We start from the raw sequence: 12,265 nt of genomic DNA, 5'->3' as shown, positions 1-12,265 counted from the left end.
CAGCAACAGAAGTTCTAAAAGGGACTGGGCAAGGGGTAGAGAAGAAAAGTGTACTGAATGACAGGAAGCTGCATACTTTTAATGCTGCCTAACAGCTACCTTCTGTGGCTGTGCAGCTCTCAAGTTAGAAGTTCAAAGAATGATTAATCATCCACTCAGATACACCATAAAGTTTTAGAGTTTTTCCCTTGGTGATGTCTGAAACATGTGGAGAAAAAAAAAATAAAAAAGTAGGCAATTTACAAACAAGGACAAGGAAACCTGAATAGCTGTTATGATTTAAAACCAGGCATTTACTGATAAAAGCTGCCTACTCACTTTCAAGTACTTTGATCACAGTGAATTGAGGGAGTTGACTGCAGTATGTCCTGCCTTCCTGAAGACTTCTCTAAACTGGGGCATGCCAGTCCAGTGAGCCATTAAGTGTTTCTTGGCATGATGTGTAATTTCAGAAAGTGTTGGTTTAGTAAATGATGCACTTTCATATTCAAGAGTGCTTCTGAAGGGCTAAAAGAAAAAAGAAATGAAAAAAAAAAGACAAAAGGGAAAAATTAGATCTATGCTAATTCAGACTAAAGCAACACAGCTGAAAAGCTGCAGGAAAGTATTTTGAGGAAGATATATCCTATTGTTGTGCTGAAAGATATATCCTATTGGAGCTGAAATAGATCTGTGCTCTTGAGTCTGAGGCATCACTATCCCATAGGCAACATCTGGACATTGGTCTTAGTCATCCTTCTGCATCCTCTTGTTCACTGGGACTCTTGCATGGGAAATCTAATTTTAAGTGCATCCTTGACATTTTCTCCCTCAATAATAATTTGACATTTTCCACTTATTCTTACTTATGAAACCTGACATCATGTCAGTCTTCTAGCATGAACCTTCAGCCACTGCAGTTTTCCTCCTACTTAATTACAACCATGATTGAAGGAAAGATTTTAGCTGCTCTTGTACAGCATGCACAGTTATGGGTAAATTATGACATTTACAGATAATTATTCTAAATGTATTAGTATATTAATGCAATAATGAAGAAAATATATATATATATATATGTATATGAATATTTGGCTATGCATACATACATGTTTATCTAAGCATTTTGCAGCATATGCATCTTTGACAGTGAAAAACTGTTCTATTTTCTTTTCACTCTTGTTAAGGTAAACAATTCCAAAGCCATCTACATCAGCACTATGCAAAAACCTCTGGTGTTCAGTTCCCACAGGTTACCTGTGGTTTGGTTACTCCCTTGCAGGCAAGGATTTACCCAACAGAAAACTCTGCCCTAAATAGAAGTGAAAGCAGTGTGACTAATGTATAAGAGATCCTTTTAACTATTGTGCTTTGATACAGCATTGTCAGAAAGACACAAAAAAACCCTCTCTTGTGGTTGTGGGATATCCAGAATTTCAATCTTTGCACCTGCAGCTTTTGGTGTCACTTGCGGCTGTTTGGAAAGCATTAAGTAGTAATGAATTTAAAGTCATGTTTTCTGACTTGTTTTTACAGGAAGCAGAACTTACATAAATGGTCTGGTAGTAAGGTAGTGATGAGAAAAATGTATAGAGTGAAAATTCCTACTGCTTCTCCGTGGAAAGAGCCAGGAAATCTCCAGGAGTTTCCCAGGGAAAATGTCTGTGACCAGAGACACGCTGATGGGCCGTGGTGGCTGAGCCACACTCAGGGCAAGGGTAGCAAATCCTGTCCTTACCCTGCTGCTCCCGAGGCTGCTGAATCCTGGATGAGATCCCAGGGGCTTTGGGACACCTTGGCTGAGCTTTCAAGTATGGCTGGAGAAGCAGCAGGTGTGTCAGTCTCACTTTGTGCCCCTTTCCCTAACTCCAAAACTTCTGCTGCTTCCTAATGATGGTGTGAGCCCTCTGGCAGATCACAGGTAGCACATAACACTGCATGGAGCTTATTCTCCTGTTTTGCTTTCCCAGAAAATCCAGACCCTGGTGAATTTATCTCCCAGAACAGATATTTTATTCTGCTGATTGAGGAATTTCAGAAGTTTACCCATGCTCCATATTCAGGCAGTGACACATCCCCACTAGCCAGAGGTGAAACAGCACATGCTGCTCAAGCATTTTGGGATGGGGAGCTGGCAAGGGAGTCCCAAACTTCAGGGACAGGCTGGTTGGCTGGCATGGCTGTGTTCTTACCCATCTGCTGAAGTGGCAGAGTGCCTGCTTAAAAATTACTCAGTGCTGCAAAAGTGGATTGTGCGCTGTGGGTGAAAATGACAACTTAAACATTCCTATTTGTCTTGTGACAAACAGGAATTTTTGGCTGAATGCCTTTATCATGTCTGTATATGTGTGTAGATACACATATTTATGTTACACACACATAGGTATGAGAGTGTACACACAGAGATATAAGCCTCTTGTTTCTTCCAAGGAGAGAATATTTCCAACATTTATCTCCTTAAATTTGATATCCCTGTTTCTCTGCCCTTCACATGTAACTCAGTGCAGAGAGTGAGAGCTGCTCCGTTCCACGGTTAGCCAGGCTCCCACCTTAACAGGGAAACACACCTCTTCCCCTTCCCTCTTTCTCCCATTGGCCACTGAAATCTATACTGCACTGTTGCTGCAGTGTGAAAACAAATTCTTTGAAGCTGTTGAGCTCCAGAATCCAAGTTTCATATGGACAAAGTAACTGAGGAGTTTGATGTTTTCATGCCCTCCCTGGTGACTGAACAGAAGCAGCTGAGACTGATTTCTTCTCCTTACTACCATCACTCACTTTTCATCTAAAAATGTCAGCTGAGTTTCAGGGTGAAGTCTGGATTCATCTGGTCAAATTAACCTTCTCAATAGTCTTAAAGGGAGAGCTGACCTTTGCTGAGGTATAACTTACGTCAAACGCTTTAAGGAAATCTTTAGAACTTACAGATGGCTCTGTGAGTGAGCTGCTGTCTTGAAATTAGGAAGACTATTTGCTATATACAGAACTTTTGTCAAAATAAAACACAAAAAACCCCTAATATTTTTCTTTGCATCCTGAAATAGAAACTTTAAATGGAGCCTCGGTTTCCACTGTAACAAAAAATTTCAAACTGTGAACAGGTTTTTTCATCTTCTATGATTCATATATTATGCAGTAGGTTTTAATTTGAAGCATATAATTCTCACCTCTGTCTATGAAGGATTAATCTTGACTATGATCTTATTTCTTGACTCAGCATTTTGGGAGGAAAGGGAAAACTGAGAGGAATCTCTGTGTGTTCCAGAACAGGGAAAGGAGAAAATCTGTAACAGACATCCATGATTTTTGTAAGCTCACTGTTGGATTGTATTTTATATAGCAAAAGAAAATGGGGGAAAATGCTGGTGGAAGTGATAGAAAAGTGAAATTTTGTACAACTCTGTTAGGGGTTTAGATTTGGGATGTTTTTCTAGTCATTAAAAATATTCAGGGCAGCACGCTATGTGTCCCAAGTCACTGCCTGTTCAGTGGCAATTTGTTGCTTTGCCCTTTTTGGTTTGGAATCTAACCAAAAGTTGACTCTTGACTTTACCTTGATCAGTATCTTATATTATAGTGGGGTGTAAGGAAAACATACCCAGGGCCAGCTGCAATAATTCATTCAGATTAAACCTTGACACGTTTTTTTAAAAGCACGAATTGCAGGTTCTCTGCTATTCACCAACAACTGTCCCACTTTTCCTCCCAGAAAAGGTATGCTTAAGAAAAGGTATGCTTAAAAAGGTCCAGGAGCACAGAGATGCATCTGAGCTCAAAAGTATTCTTGGCTTTTTCCTTTTACTGCAAATCTTGAATAGATGGTTATTTCAACTACTTAAAACCATGATGCTGAAATTTAACTGTCCCTGTGAAAACAGCTGGGAGTAAAATCACAAAGCAGAAATAGAAAATAATCTGAGAAAACTAGAAGAATGTATTTCCATGCATTAATCAAAGAAACTTTACTCCAAGTGCAAAACAGCCTTGAGAAGCAGATAGTGGCAAGAAGGAGTTATCAGTAGCAGGTTTAGTATCAGCTTGGAATTTAGGTTCCACAGAGATGGACTGAGAATCACAAAGAAATGAGCATCTGTTCAGCTTCCAGTGATGCTAAGCAATCTTATTCCTCTGGTACAGATTTATTTCTATGAAGTGAAGCACTGAAACAAAATGTTGGCTTAGCCTCAATCTAGTTTTTATTTTTAATTTTTTTTTTTCCATCCAGTGCCATGAAAAAAACATTTTGTTTTGCTGCAATTGTAAGTTATGTTTCCATTTTCTTTTTTGGTGTTGTGGAAAATTTTTCTCACCAGGTAAATATTGACAATTCAAGAAGGCTCACATGAAAATGGAAATTGTGTGGAAATTCAGGGGCTGTCCTTAATTTATAAACTTTTCCTGACACAGTCCTCTAGGAAAATAATATGGAGCTACACTTGCATTTTCAAGTACTTCTGTATGTGAACTCAAAAGCCCAAGGTATATTTCAAAAGCATAGTTTTTGGTCAACTTTGAAATTGGAAAGCAGCTGTGTTTCATATCAAATAAGTTCCCCAAGGTAAAATACTTGGTTTAAAAGTAGGTTGTTTTGGATCTGCCTATAGCCCAAGGATTTCAACAGAAAGATTCAAAGGTCTTAATGAAAATTTGATCATTGTCTCCTGAGAGAGCAGGGTTTTGTGTGAGAATTCAGCCTGTCTTCTTGGGTTGGAACAGCCCTTACAGCTGCGTTTCAGCATCTAGCCAGAACAAAAATGAACACATAACTTACTTTTTCTGCAGCCTCATTAAAATTGAACTAATTTTTGAGAACATTATGCCGTAGTTCCATACTTCATAATAAACTGTTTATTTTTTTCCCATATAAATGACTATGAACCATTAAGCTTTCAACAACAGCACCTAAATAATGAGGAGGAACACATTTTTATAATGAGGATAATTGTAATTGCACAACTTTCCAAGTGATGCAGTAAATTTTCTCTCTGTAAGCTGTAAGATTGGTCTTTCTGTAAAATAAATGCTTTAGTTTATCTTTAAGTTATTAAGCTCATTACAGAAGGAACTGTATAAAGTTTGGTGGCCTAAATTTTCTAGAAGAAACTGACTAAAGTTTACCCTGTGCTTAAAATCCTTGAGTCTTTGAAAGTACCATTTACCTCATCATTGAAATCCAATACATTTTTGCCATTTTTTGTCACACAGATTTTTCTCTGCTACCTGACACGTTGTTGCTAATTAATATACATTAAAAATATTTATAATGATAAACAAGAATCAAAATTTTCTGCACAGCAAAAAAGCCACTGGTGTCCAGGAGCTGCTAACCTGCTCTGACTAGCTGCTATCCTTGTCAGGGATTTCCTGCTGCGTTCCCTATTGCCAGCCACACCAAATGTTAAAATTCAGGTTTCTCAGGGGTGTAGGACAAAAGTCACAGAACTGCATTTGAGTCATTACTTGGAATAATGCTTTCTTTCCTTTTTTTTTACATCCTAGCCACAGGGTTAGAAGGAGCCAATTAGACAGGGTCTGCTCTGGTTCTTCATAAAGAGGAGAAGAAAATTAGTAAGAACACCTTTCTGCCCACTCCTGCTACACAGGCTGTCACATTCACTCCTTTCTTTAGGGTTTGGGTTAGGAAGGCTTGAGGGAAGCTTCAGTTCTTCAGCTTCCTGTTGTCCTTTAAGTCACACAGCAGAGCCCCACAGAATATCTGGGTGATTATCCTCAGAGGTGCAATGAATGTGTCTTTCTGTATTTACTTATAAATTTTACTTTCCCTTTTGAGGTGAAGGCACATAAGTGATCATACAGCATTTGGTCCTTCCAATTAGTAGCCTTTCTGGCCCAAAATCCAATACCAAAACCTGGCCCTTCAGGGTTTAACTGCATTGCCAGAAAAAAAGGAGCAAATCTTTTTCCCACACTCTGTGAGGATTTTTTTCCTCTCCCCTTCTTTTTTCTCCTCAGCTTTCAGGAACACAGATGCATAGGGCTTAGCTTCTCAGAGTAGCAGACAGATTGATTTGTTCATGTGTCAACTTAACAAAACAAACAGAATGGACATCTAGAGAAGAAATATCAGAGGGAGCTGAAGAGATGATGAAAAACACTAAGTGATGATGCACAAAATGATGTGATTATTTATGTAGGGGCTTCCACCCCCCCACACCCATCTACCCACTGCAGTTCAAACAGGTTTTTCCTTTGAATCTGTTCATCATAAAAAATATGAATCAGGATCCAGCAAAATGTTTATTTAATTAACTGCCAGCAGGCTGAGACAAAAAGGAAAAGTCTATCCTATCAAAATATGCTAAAAATAAGGATGGCAGCGCAACAAAGTGATTGTGTCAAGGTTCTGAGCTTTTGTGCAGAGCTCTCCTGAATATTGGTTTGCTTTTTCTGTTTCACTGCTTTACTGTAGTGTTGAACAGCCAAGCTGCAGCCCCAAGGCCTGAGGCGATGGATGTTCATTTTCACCAGACACTCAGCCCAGCACTGTGATTAGCACCTCCAGACTGAGGCTTTAGCAATTTGGGCTGCTAATACCCTTTGGGGCTGCCAGTTCTGATATGGGCATTAGTCTGTGCATTGTCCCCTTTAATGTCATTTTTAAATGTTTAATAATCTGATTGTGATAAATGGTCTGGATATTTATCTCCTTCCTCTCAGAGAGGGATCCCATTAGTGAATTCAATAATTTCGAGAGGGTCAGGCTCACTTGCCAGAAGTTCAGGTTGAATTTAGCACAGGTTTCATTTTTCCATGCACTATGCTCCTACTAGAGGTATCGTAAGGGTCCATTTTTTCACCATAAAACAGAGTGCAAGCTGCCAAATGTCAATGTAAAAACCAGTCCTGCTGAAAGGATGCTCTGGATGCTTCAACATTGATTTACTTGTTCCTGGCTAGGAGACATATGCATCTTTTCCTTCAGAAGAACACTAACTTCTGCTTGTCTCATGGAAGAGAAACTTCATTTAAGTCAAGAGAGAGATTTCAAGTACAACAGAATACAGCTAGTAAACTTTTCTTGTAAGGTACCCCTGCAAAACCTCAAAAAAAGCATTGTTAGTTATGTAAATAATGCTAAATTACTGTTGTACTACGTGACTCTTTCTTCTTGGCATTCACCCTTTTGCCCCAAAAATAAAATTTGGCACATGTTTAGATTGCAACTAAATCACTCTCAACTATTTATTGCATGTGCCAAGGTAGTAGCTCTAGGTTTGAAAAAATTATCCGAGGTAGGCAAGTTTTGAAAGTTCCTCTTGAGACTGCCAGCACACACTTCACTGAATCACGTTGATTTAGCCTAAAGAAATTCCCATTTTCAGGTGGTTTGGGGCGCAGTGGCTTTCTCCAAGTGCAGTTTTAATGAGTTACTTGGATTTGATTTTGGTGACTCAGAGATCATTAGGGTGAGGAACTGCCAGGCCATATCCTGGACCAAAACTGAGATAACATGAGGACTCTGTGTCCCAGGCTTGTTGTGACATCTGTCTGGTGCCATCAGTTTTCTTGCACTGCTAAATTAGTCTTGTAATACTGATCTGTCTTGTAGATTTTAGTCAGCTGATTCAAATTTAATATCACTGACTTTTAACTGGGTGTTTTTTACTCTTTTGCACAGTGGTAAATTCATACAGCAAAATCCTTCTGGAGCACTGGCTCATGTCCTAGATTTCTCCCCCTGCTGATGATAAAAAGGTATGAATGGTCCCTATAATTTTTCTTCTCATGGGCAATAATGGTATTAAAATGTAATGTACAAAATGATAGACAAAGCAGGAGGAATGAATGACAGCTTTTGTCTGCTCTGAGATTTACTGTGTGGTTATAAACTCATCAGTGTATCACAGACAAATATTTTGCCCCATGTGCACACACGTTCATTTTTTTTTTGCTGGGTGCCTGTGATGAGGAGCAGCTGTAAATTCCCAGGGAGAGGGAGAGACCCTGTGAGGGGTGAAATCAAATGTTTAATGCAATACACTGGGCTTTTTTCCTAAATAGGAAGAGCCTTGCAGAAGACACTGAACGTGGTAAAGATAAAACTCATAAAGGAAATGCCAATGGAAGAGGATAGGTTTCTTTGTGCCAATGGCACTTGTGTTTTCATGAGGCAGATGCCTGATTCACAATCATATAAACACAAGGGAAAGCCCAGCCTTTCTAGTTTGTGAGGTTAAAAACATGAACTTGGACAAAAAAAGCCGGGTAGATCTTTCCAGCTGCATCTCCAAACCACTTCCCTCTGGCAACCTGCTGAGTGCCTGAAAACTGGCACTGCTGATGCCTCTCTCCAGAAAGCACATGGCTGGTGCTCTGAGTGCCAGAGGGAGGGAACACACTCAGGAAAATGGAGTTTTGCTGCCTCCTTCCCCGGGCAGAGTGGGCATCACCCTCCCCTCCCTGCCGTGACCTCCTCCCACGCGCTGGGCACAGGCCACAGGGCACGAGTGAGTCCCTGTGCAAACAGCAGAGCTGCTCACTTGGCTCCTCAGCAGCCACAGCCACTGCCTGCCAGTGGGACTAACATTTTGGAAATCACAATTGGAGAGCACAGACAGGCAGGCAGGGAATCAAAATAGACAACACTGTACACAACTTGATTCCCCAAGGATACGCAGGGTACGAGTTAGATTCACAGGGGCTTTTTTTAGCTATGACCATCGTTCTATGCTGAAAGCTGCCTAGTTCTTTTTTCCTTTCTTTCTTTTTTTGGGGGGTTGGGTTTTGGGTTTTTTTGTTGGTTTTTTTTTCTGTTTTATGTGTTTTGTTTTTTTTGTTTTATGTTTTTTGTTTTTTTTTTCCTTACCCTGCAGATAGACACAGGTTCAAAGACATTTACAAAATAGATCTGAACTAATGTAATGGTTATTATTACAGACAAGTACAGTCTTACATCTGGGGAGTGTTTAGCCCGAAGGACTTACATTTTCCCTCTGCTTTTCCTGAAATTGAAACATATACAGCAATGCAAGTGATCTTTCACCAGTGTGAAAATTCTGACTCCATTTCTACTTAAAGTGTGAGAGCTGCTGAAAGCACTCAGTGAAGCTTGGTACTGGAATTTATCATGCCTATCTTAAGGCATCTTGTTGAGTTGTCTCAATACCTTGGATTCCTTCTCTGGGTGGTGGGTATTTGCTAGAAGAAACACCTTGTTCTCTATTCCTAGCTTTTCCTTCACTCTTGTCACAGAACTGAATGCTTAAGTGACTTTTCTTAGAGAAACCTTTTTACATGTTTATTTTTAAATGGTGGACAGAGATTTGTGCCATTTTGGAGTGTTTTGTTGTTCTCCTAGTCTGTAGGCTGCCAACATCTGTCCTTCTATCTGATTTGAGTATTTTATGTGGCTGTTACCACCCTTGTTTTCTGCTTTCCCTCCAGAAAATGATGACTGAGCCTTTAAGAAGCCTGTGCTGAAGAGTCACCCCAAATGCTCTCACTGTAGTGAGTTGTTTTCTGTTAGAAAGTGTTAGCAACACCTGCAGTGGAGTTTCCTCTCTTTTTTTTTAAAAAAAGAAACATTTGATGTTTTACTCAGCTCCAAGTTATCATCATCAGTGTATGAGACACTACACGTCTCACACCTACCAAAAAAGTGATGCCGGTGCCTTATATAAAGGCAATATTTCTGAGGTGAAGGGATGACTTCTTGACATTGGGGAAGCATCCTGCAGTCAAAATTTTACTTAAAATAGAAGGAGTATACTTTATAACCTATTGCTAACTGAAGCAGCTGCAGAATATCTCCAATAGTTAAACCAGCCTGTATTTTTTTTCATGGGAAGGCAATATGGGGTGCAGTGTGAGTCCATGTGCCTTATCTCAGATATTGATGCTGGTATCCACTACACTCAAATTGTCTTAGTCTAGGGGAAAACCATTACACAAAAAGGGGTTAACAGAAGACTGCCCTGGCTCTTAGTGCATCCTGTGCCTCAGAGCACAGGCAGGCTCAAGGGTGGGAAGATGAGGTCCCTCAGCAGCCCCCCAAGCTGTGCTGGGGCACATCCCTTTTGAGAAGAAACACTGGCAGTGAATGGATGTAAATAACCAGTATTTTGTTGGTGATGGTGATAGTTTGAGTCAAAAGTACATTTCCTTCATTATACCACCATTTTTCTTTCTTAAACAAGTACAAGTGGAGCTGCCATTCATCTTTTGAACGAAAACATAACCAGGTAATTCCTCGGAAATGGAAACGTTAGTGTTAGTTACGTGTACTCATGAATACATAGGAAGTTACTGTAAGCATAGAAGAGCCATTTCATGTCAATTTTATGTAGGTTTTATAAGTCTGTTTAACTCTCCTGTTTCCCCCAAATGATTGTTACCTTAGCAACTGCCAAGTTGAACACACTCTTGCTCCGAGAAGCAGAGCTTAACAAAGTCAGCGTTTAAGGAGTCACTAGGAACACAGTGTTTATTGTGGGCCTTTTAACTCTCATACATACACACCTACATAGATGGTGCATTCTTTCACTTTGAGTTTTCCAAATCTTGAAATAAAAGAAAAAAGAAAACAACAACAATGAAAAACAAAAACTTCCCAAACCCCTTAACATCTAACCAGCCATAGCATCCATTTTGTCCTTTTGTCTTCTTTCAGCTTCCCAGCTCCTTTCAAAAACTAGTATTTCATTCCTCACAAGGGTGATCCAGCCTGTAAGGTCAGTGGTGTGTGTGGACTGGGTTAGGATTGAGCAGAATTGGGTAAAACAGGAGGCAAGGCTTTGTGTGCCAGATGATTCCTGGCATCCATCCAACACACATATTGATCCACATACAGATTGTGACATTTAGTGTGGAGAAACGCATTGGGATAAATTCAAATTAATTTTGAACCTTTTACCAACCACTTAAATCTAATTATTATTTTGCAGGATTTGAAAAAAATAAGTTAGAAAATCATCTTTTGCTCTCTTCTCATCTGTACTGTTTAATTTAAATGTGCAGAAACTTCAAACTTTTATGCAGTGAAAGTTACAGGTGCATTTCACATCTGTCCTGTCGGGTTATTCTTCCCCTTTCCCCACAGGGTACCCATTAGGCAGCCCTCCATCTAAAGAAATACATGTCAGTCAGAGCTGTCACAGGAGCACATCTCAATTTGTTCCAAGCAGCTCGTCAGAAAGGCCAGGCTTTTGTGCTGGATTTCCTGTGATGTAATCAGACAAGTGATTTATCCAAGGTTGTACATCAAGTCATTGGCTAAGCCAGAACTGTAAGATCCTGGCATGCTCCCCTTTCACAGGTTTTTTTTCCTTTACTTCTGCCACAACACTCAATTGATGTGCTGAAGTCCCAAGACAGTGATCTTAAAATTGAATATTATTAAAATCAATGAAGTTTTTTTCTGCTCAGAGTCATCAGGGTTGGGGTTTTTTTTGTTGGTTTATTTGGGGCTGTTTTACAGCAATTGTCCTCCTAGATTTGCTTTTAGCTCAACACTTTACTGGAAAAAATCAATTCCTTCCATTTAAATATCCTGCTGAATACACTATTTGGAAGATATTTCTTACTTCATTTTGTTCTGAATCCACTAGAGGCCACTTCTCTGGGACATTATACCTGTAATACAAAGCATGAGCCACTAAGAAGATATAGACATCAGGAAATTACACCAAGTGTAATGAGTTTAATTTGAAATCTATTTCAAATTGGTTTTCCTATACAATGACTGAAGATCATTAATTCAAGTCAGTTTCCTGGAAGAGTCACACAGCCACACCATTGGTACTGTCAGAGAACCTGTTCTTGGCACTATTGAGGCTTTTATGTATAGAGTTACATGGGTAAATAAAGAAGCAGGCAAAGCTAAGCCTTTTAATTTTGCACAATACTTTTAATTTTGTATGTGCTTGAGTCACAGTCATCCAATTCTATGTTAGCCAAGGGAGGGGAGAAAAGCATGAAGGGAAAGGAAGAAGAGGGAGATTAAAATTCAAAGCTTCGCTCCCTTATTACTTTCTCTTACAGATTGCCCCGCCATAGGCAAAAAGTCAAAATCAGCACTTTAATGAACTGCATTAGAAAGAATTTGCTTCCCTTCCCTGCAAGTGAAGCAGAATTGAGTCCTCCATTTATCACAGCACCTCAGCATTCCAACATGGTGTTCAACCAGAGTTTTATTCCATTGAAACATAAAGTTAAGGTATTTCTTTTATATTCTGTTCTCTTTCAGTCTTCTAGCTCTGGTCTTTTGCAAATATTTATATCAAAATCTTTTGTGTGGTTGAACTTTCTAATCATGTTTCTTGGCCCT

At 39.5% G+C, this 12,265-nt stretch overlaps 1 long non-coding RNA gene across 1 annotated transcript in view; it reads left to right on the top strand.

Annotated features, from left to right (window-relative positions):
- LOC147651950 (uncharacterized) overlaps positions 1-11,922 on the top strand; it is a 32,008-nt gene extending 20,086 nt beyond the window's left edge. Inside the window, exons 4-5 of the long non-coding RNA XR_015290172.1 lie at positions 7,619-7,695; positions 9,385-11,922. This is a non-coding gene — a long non-coding RNA (uncharacterized LOC147651950). The remainder of the gene's footprint in view (positions 1-7,618; positions 7,696-9,384) is intronic.
- Positions 11,923-12,265: the final 343 nt, after the last annotated feature.

This window comes from Cyanistes caeruleus, chromosome 8 (genome assembly GCF_971803275.1).
Source record: "Cyanistes caeruleus chromosome 8, bCyaCae1.hap1.1, whole genome shotgun sequence".
Classification (NCBI taxonomy): Eukaryota; Metazoa; Chordata; class Aves; order Passeriformes; family Paridae; genus Cyanistes; species Cyanistes caeruleus.
This window is presented reverse-complemented; position numbering and strand designations above follow the sequence as displayed.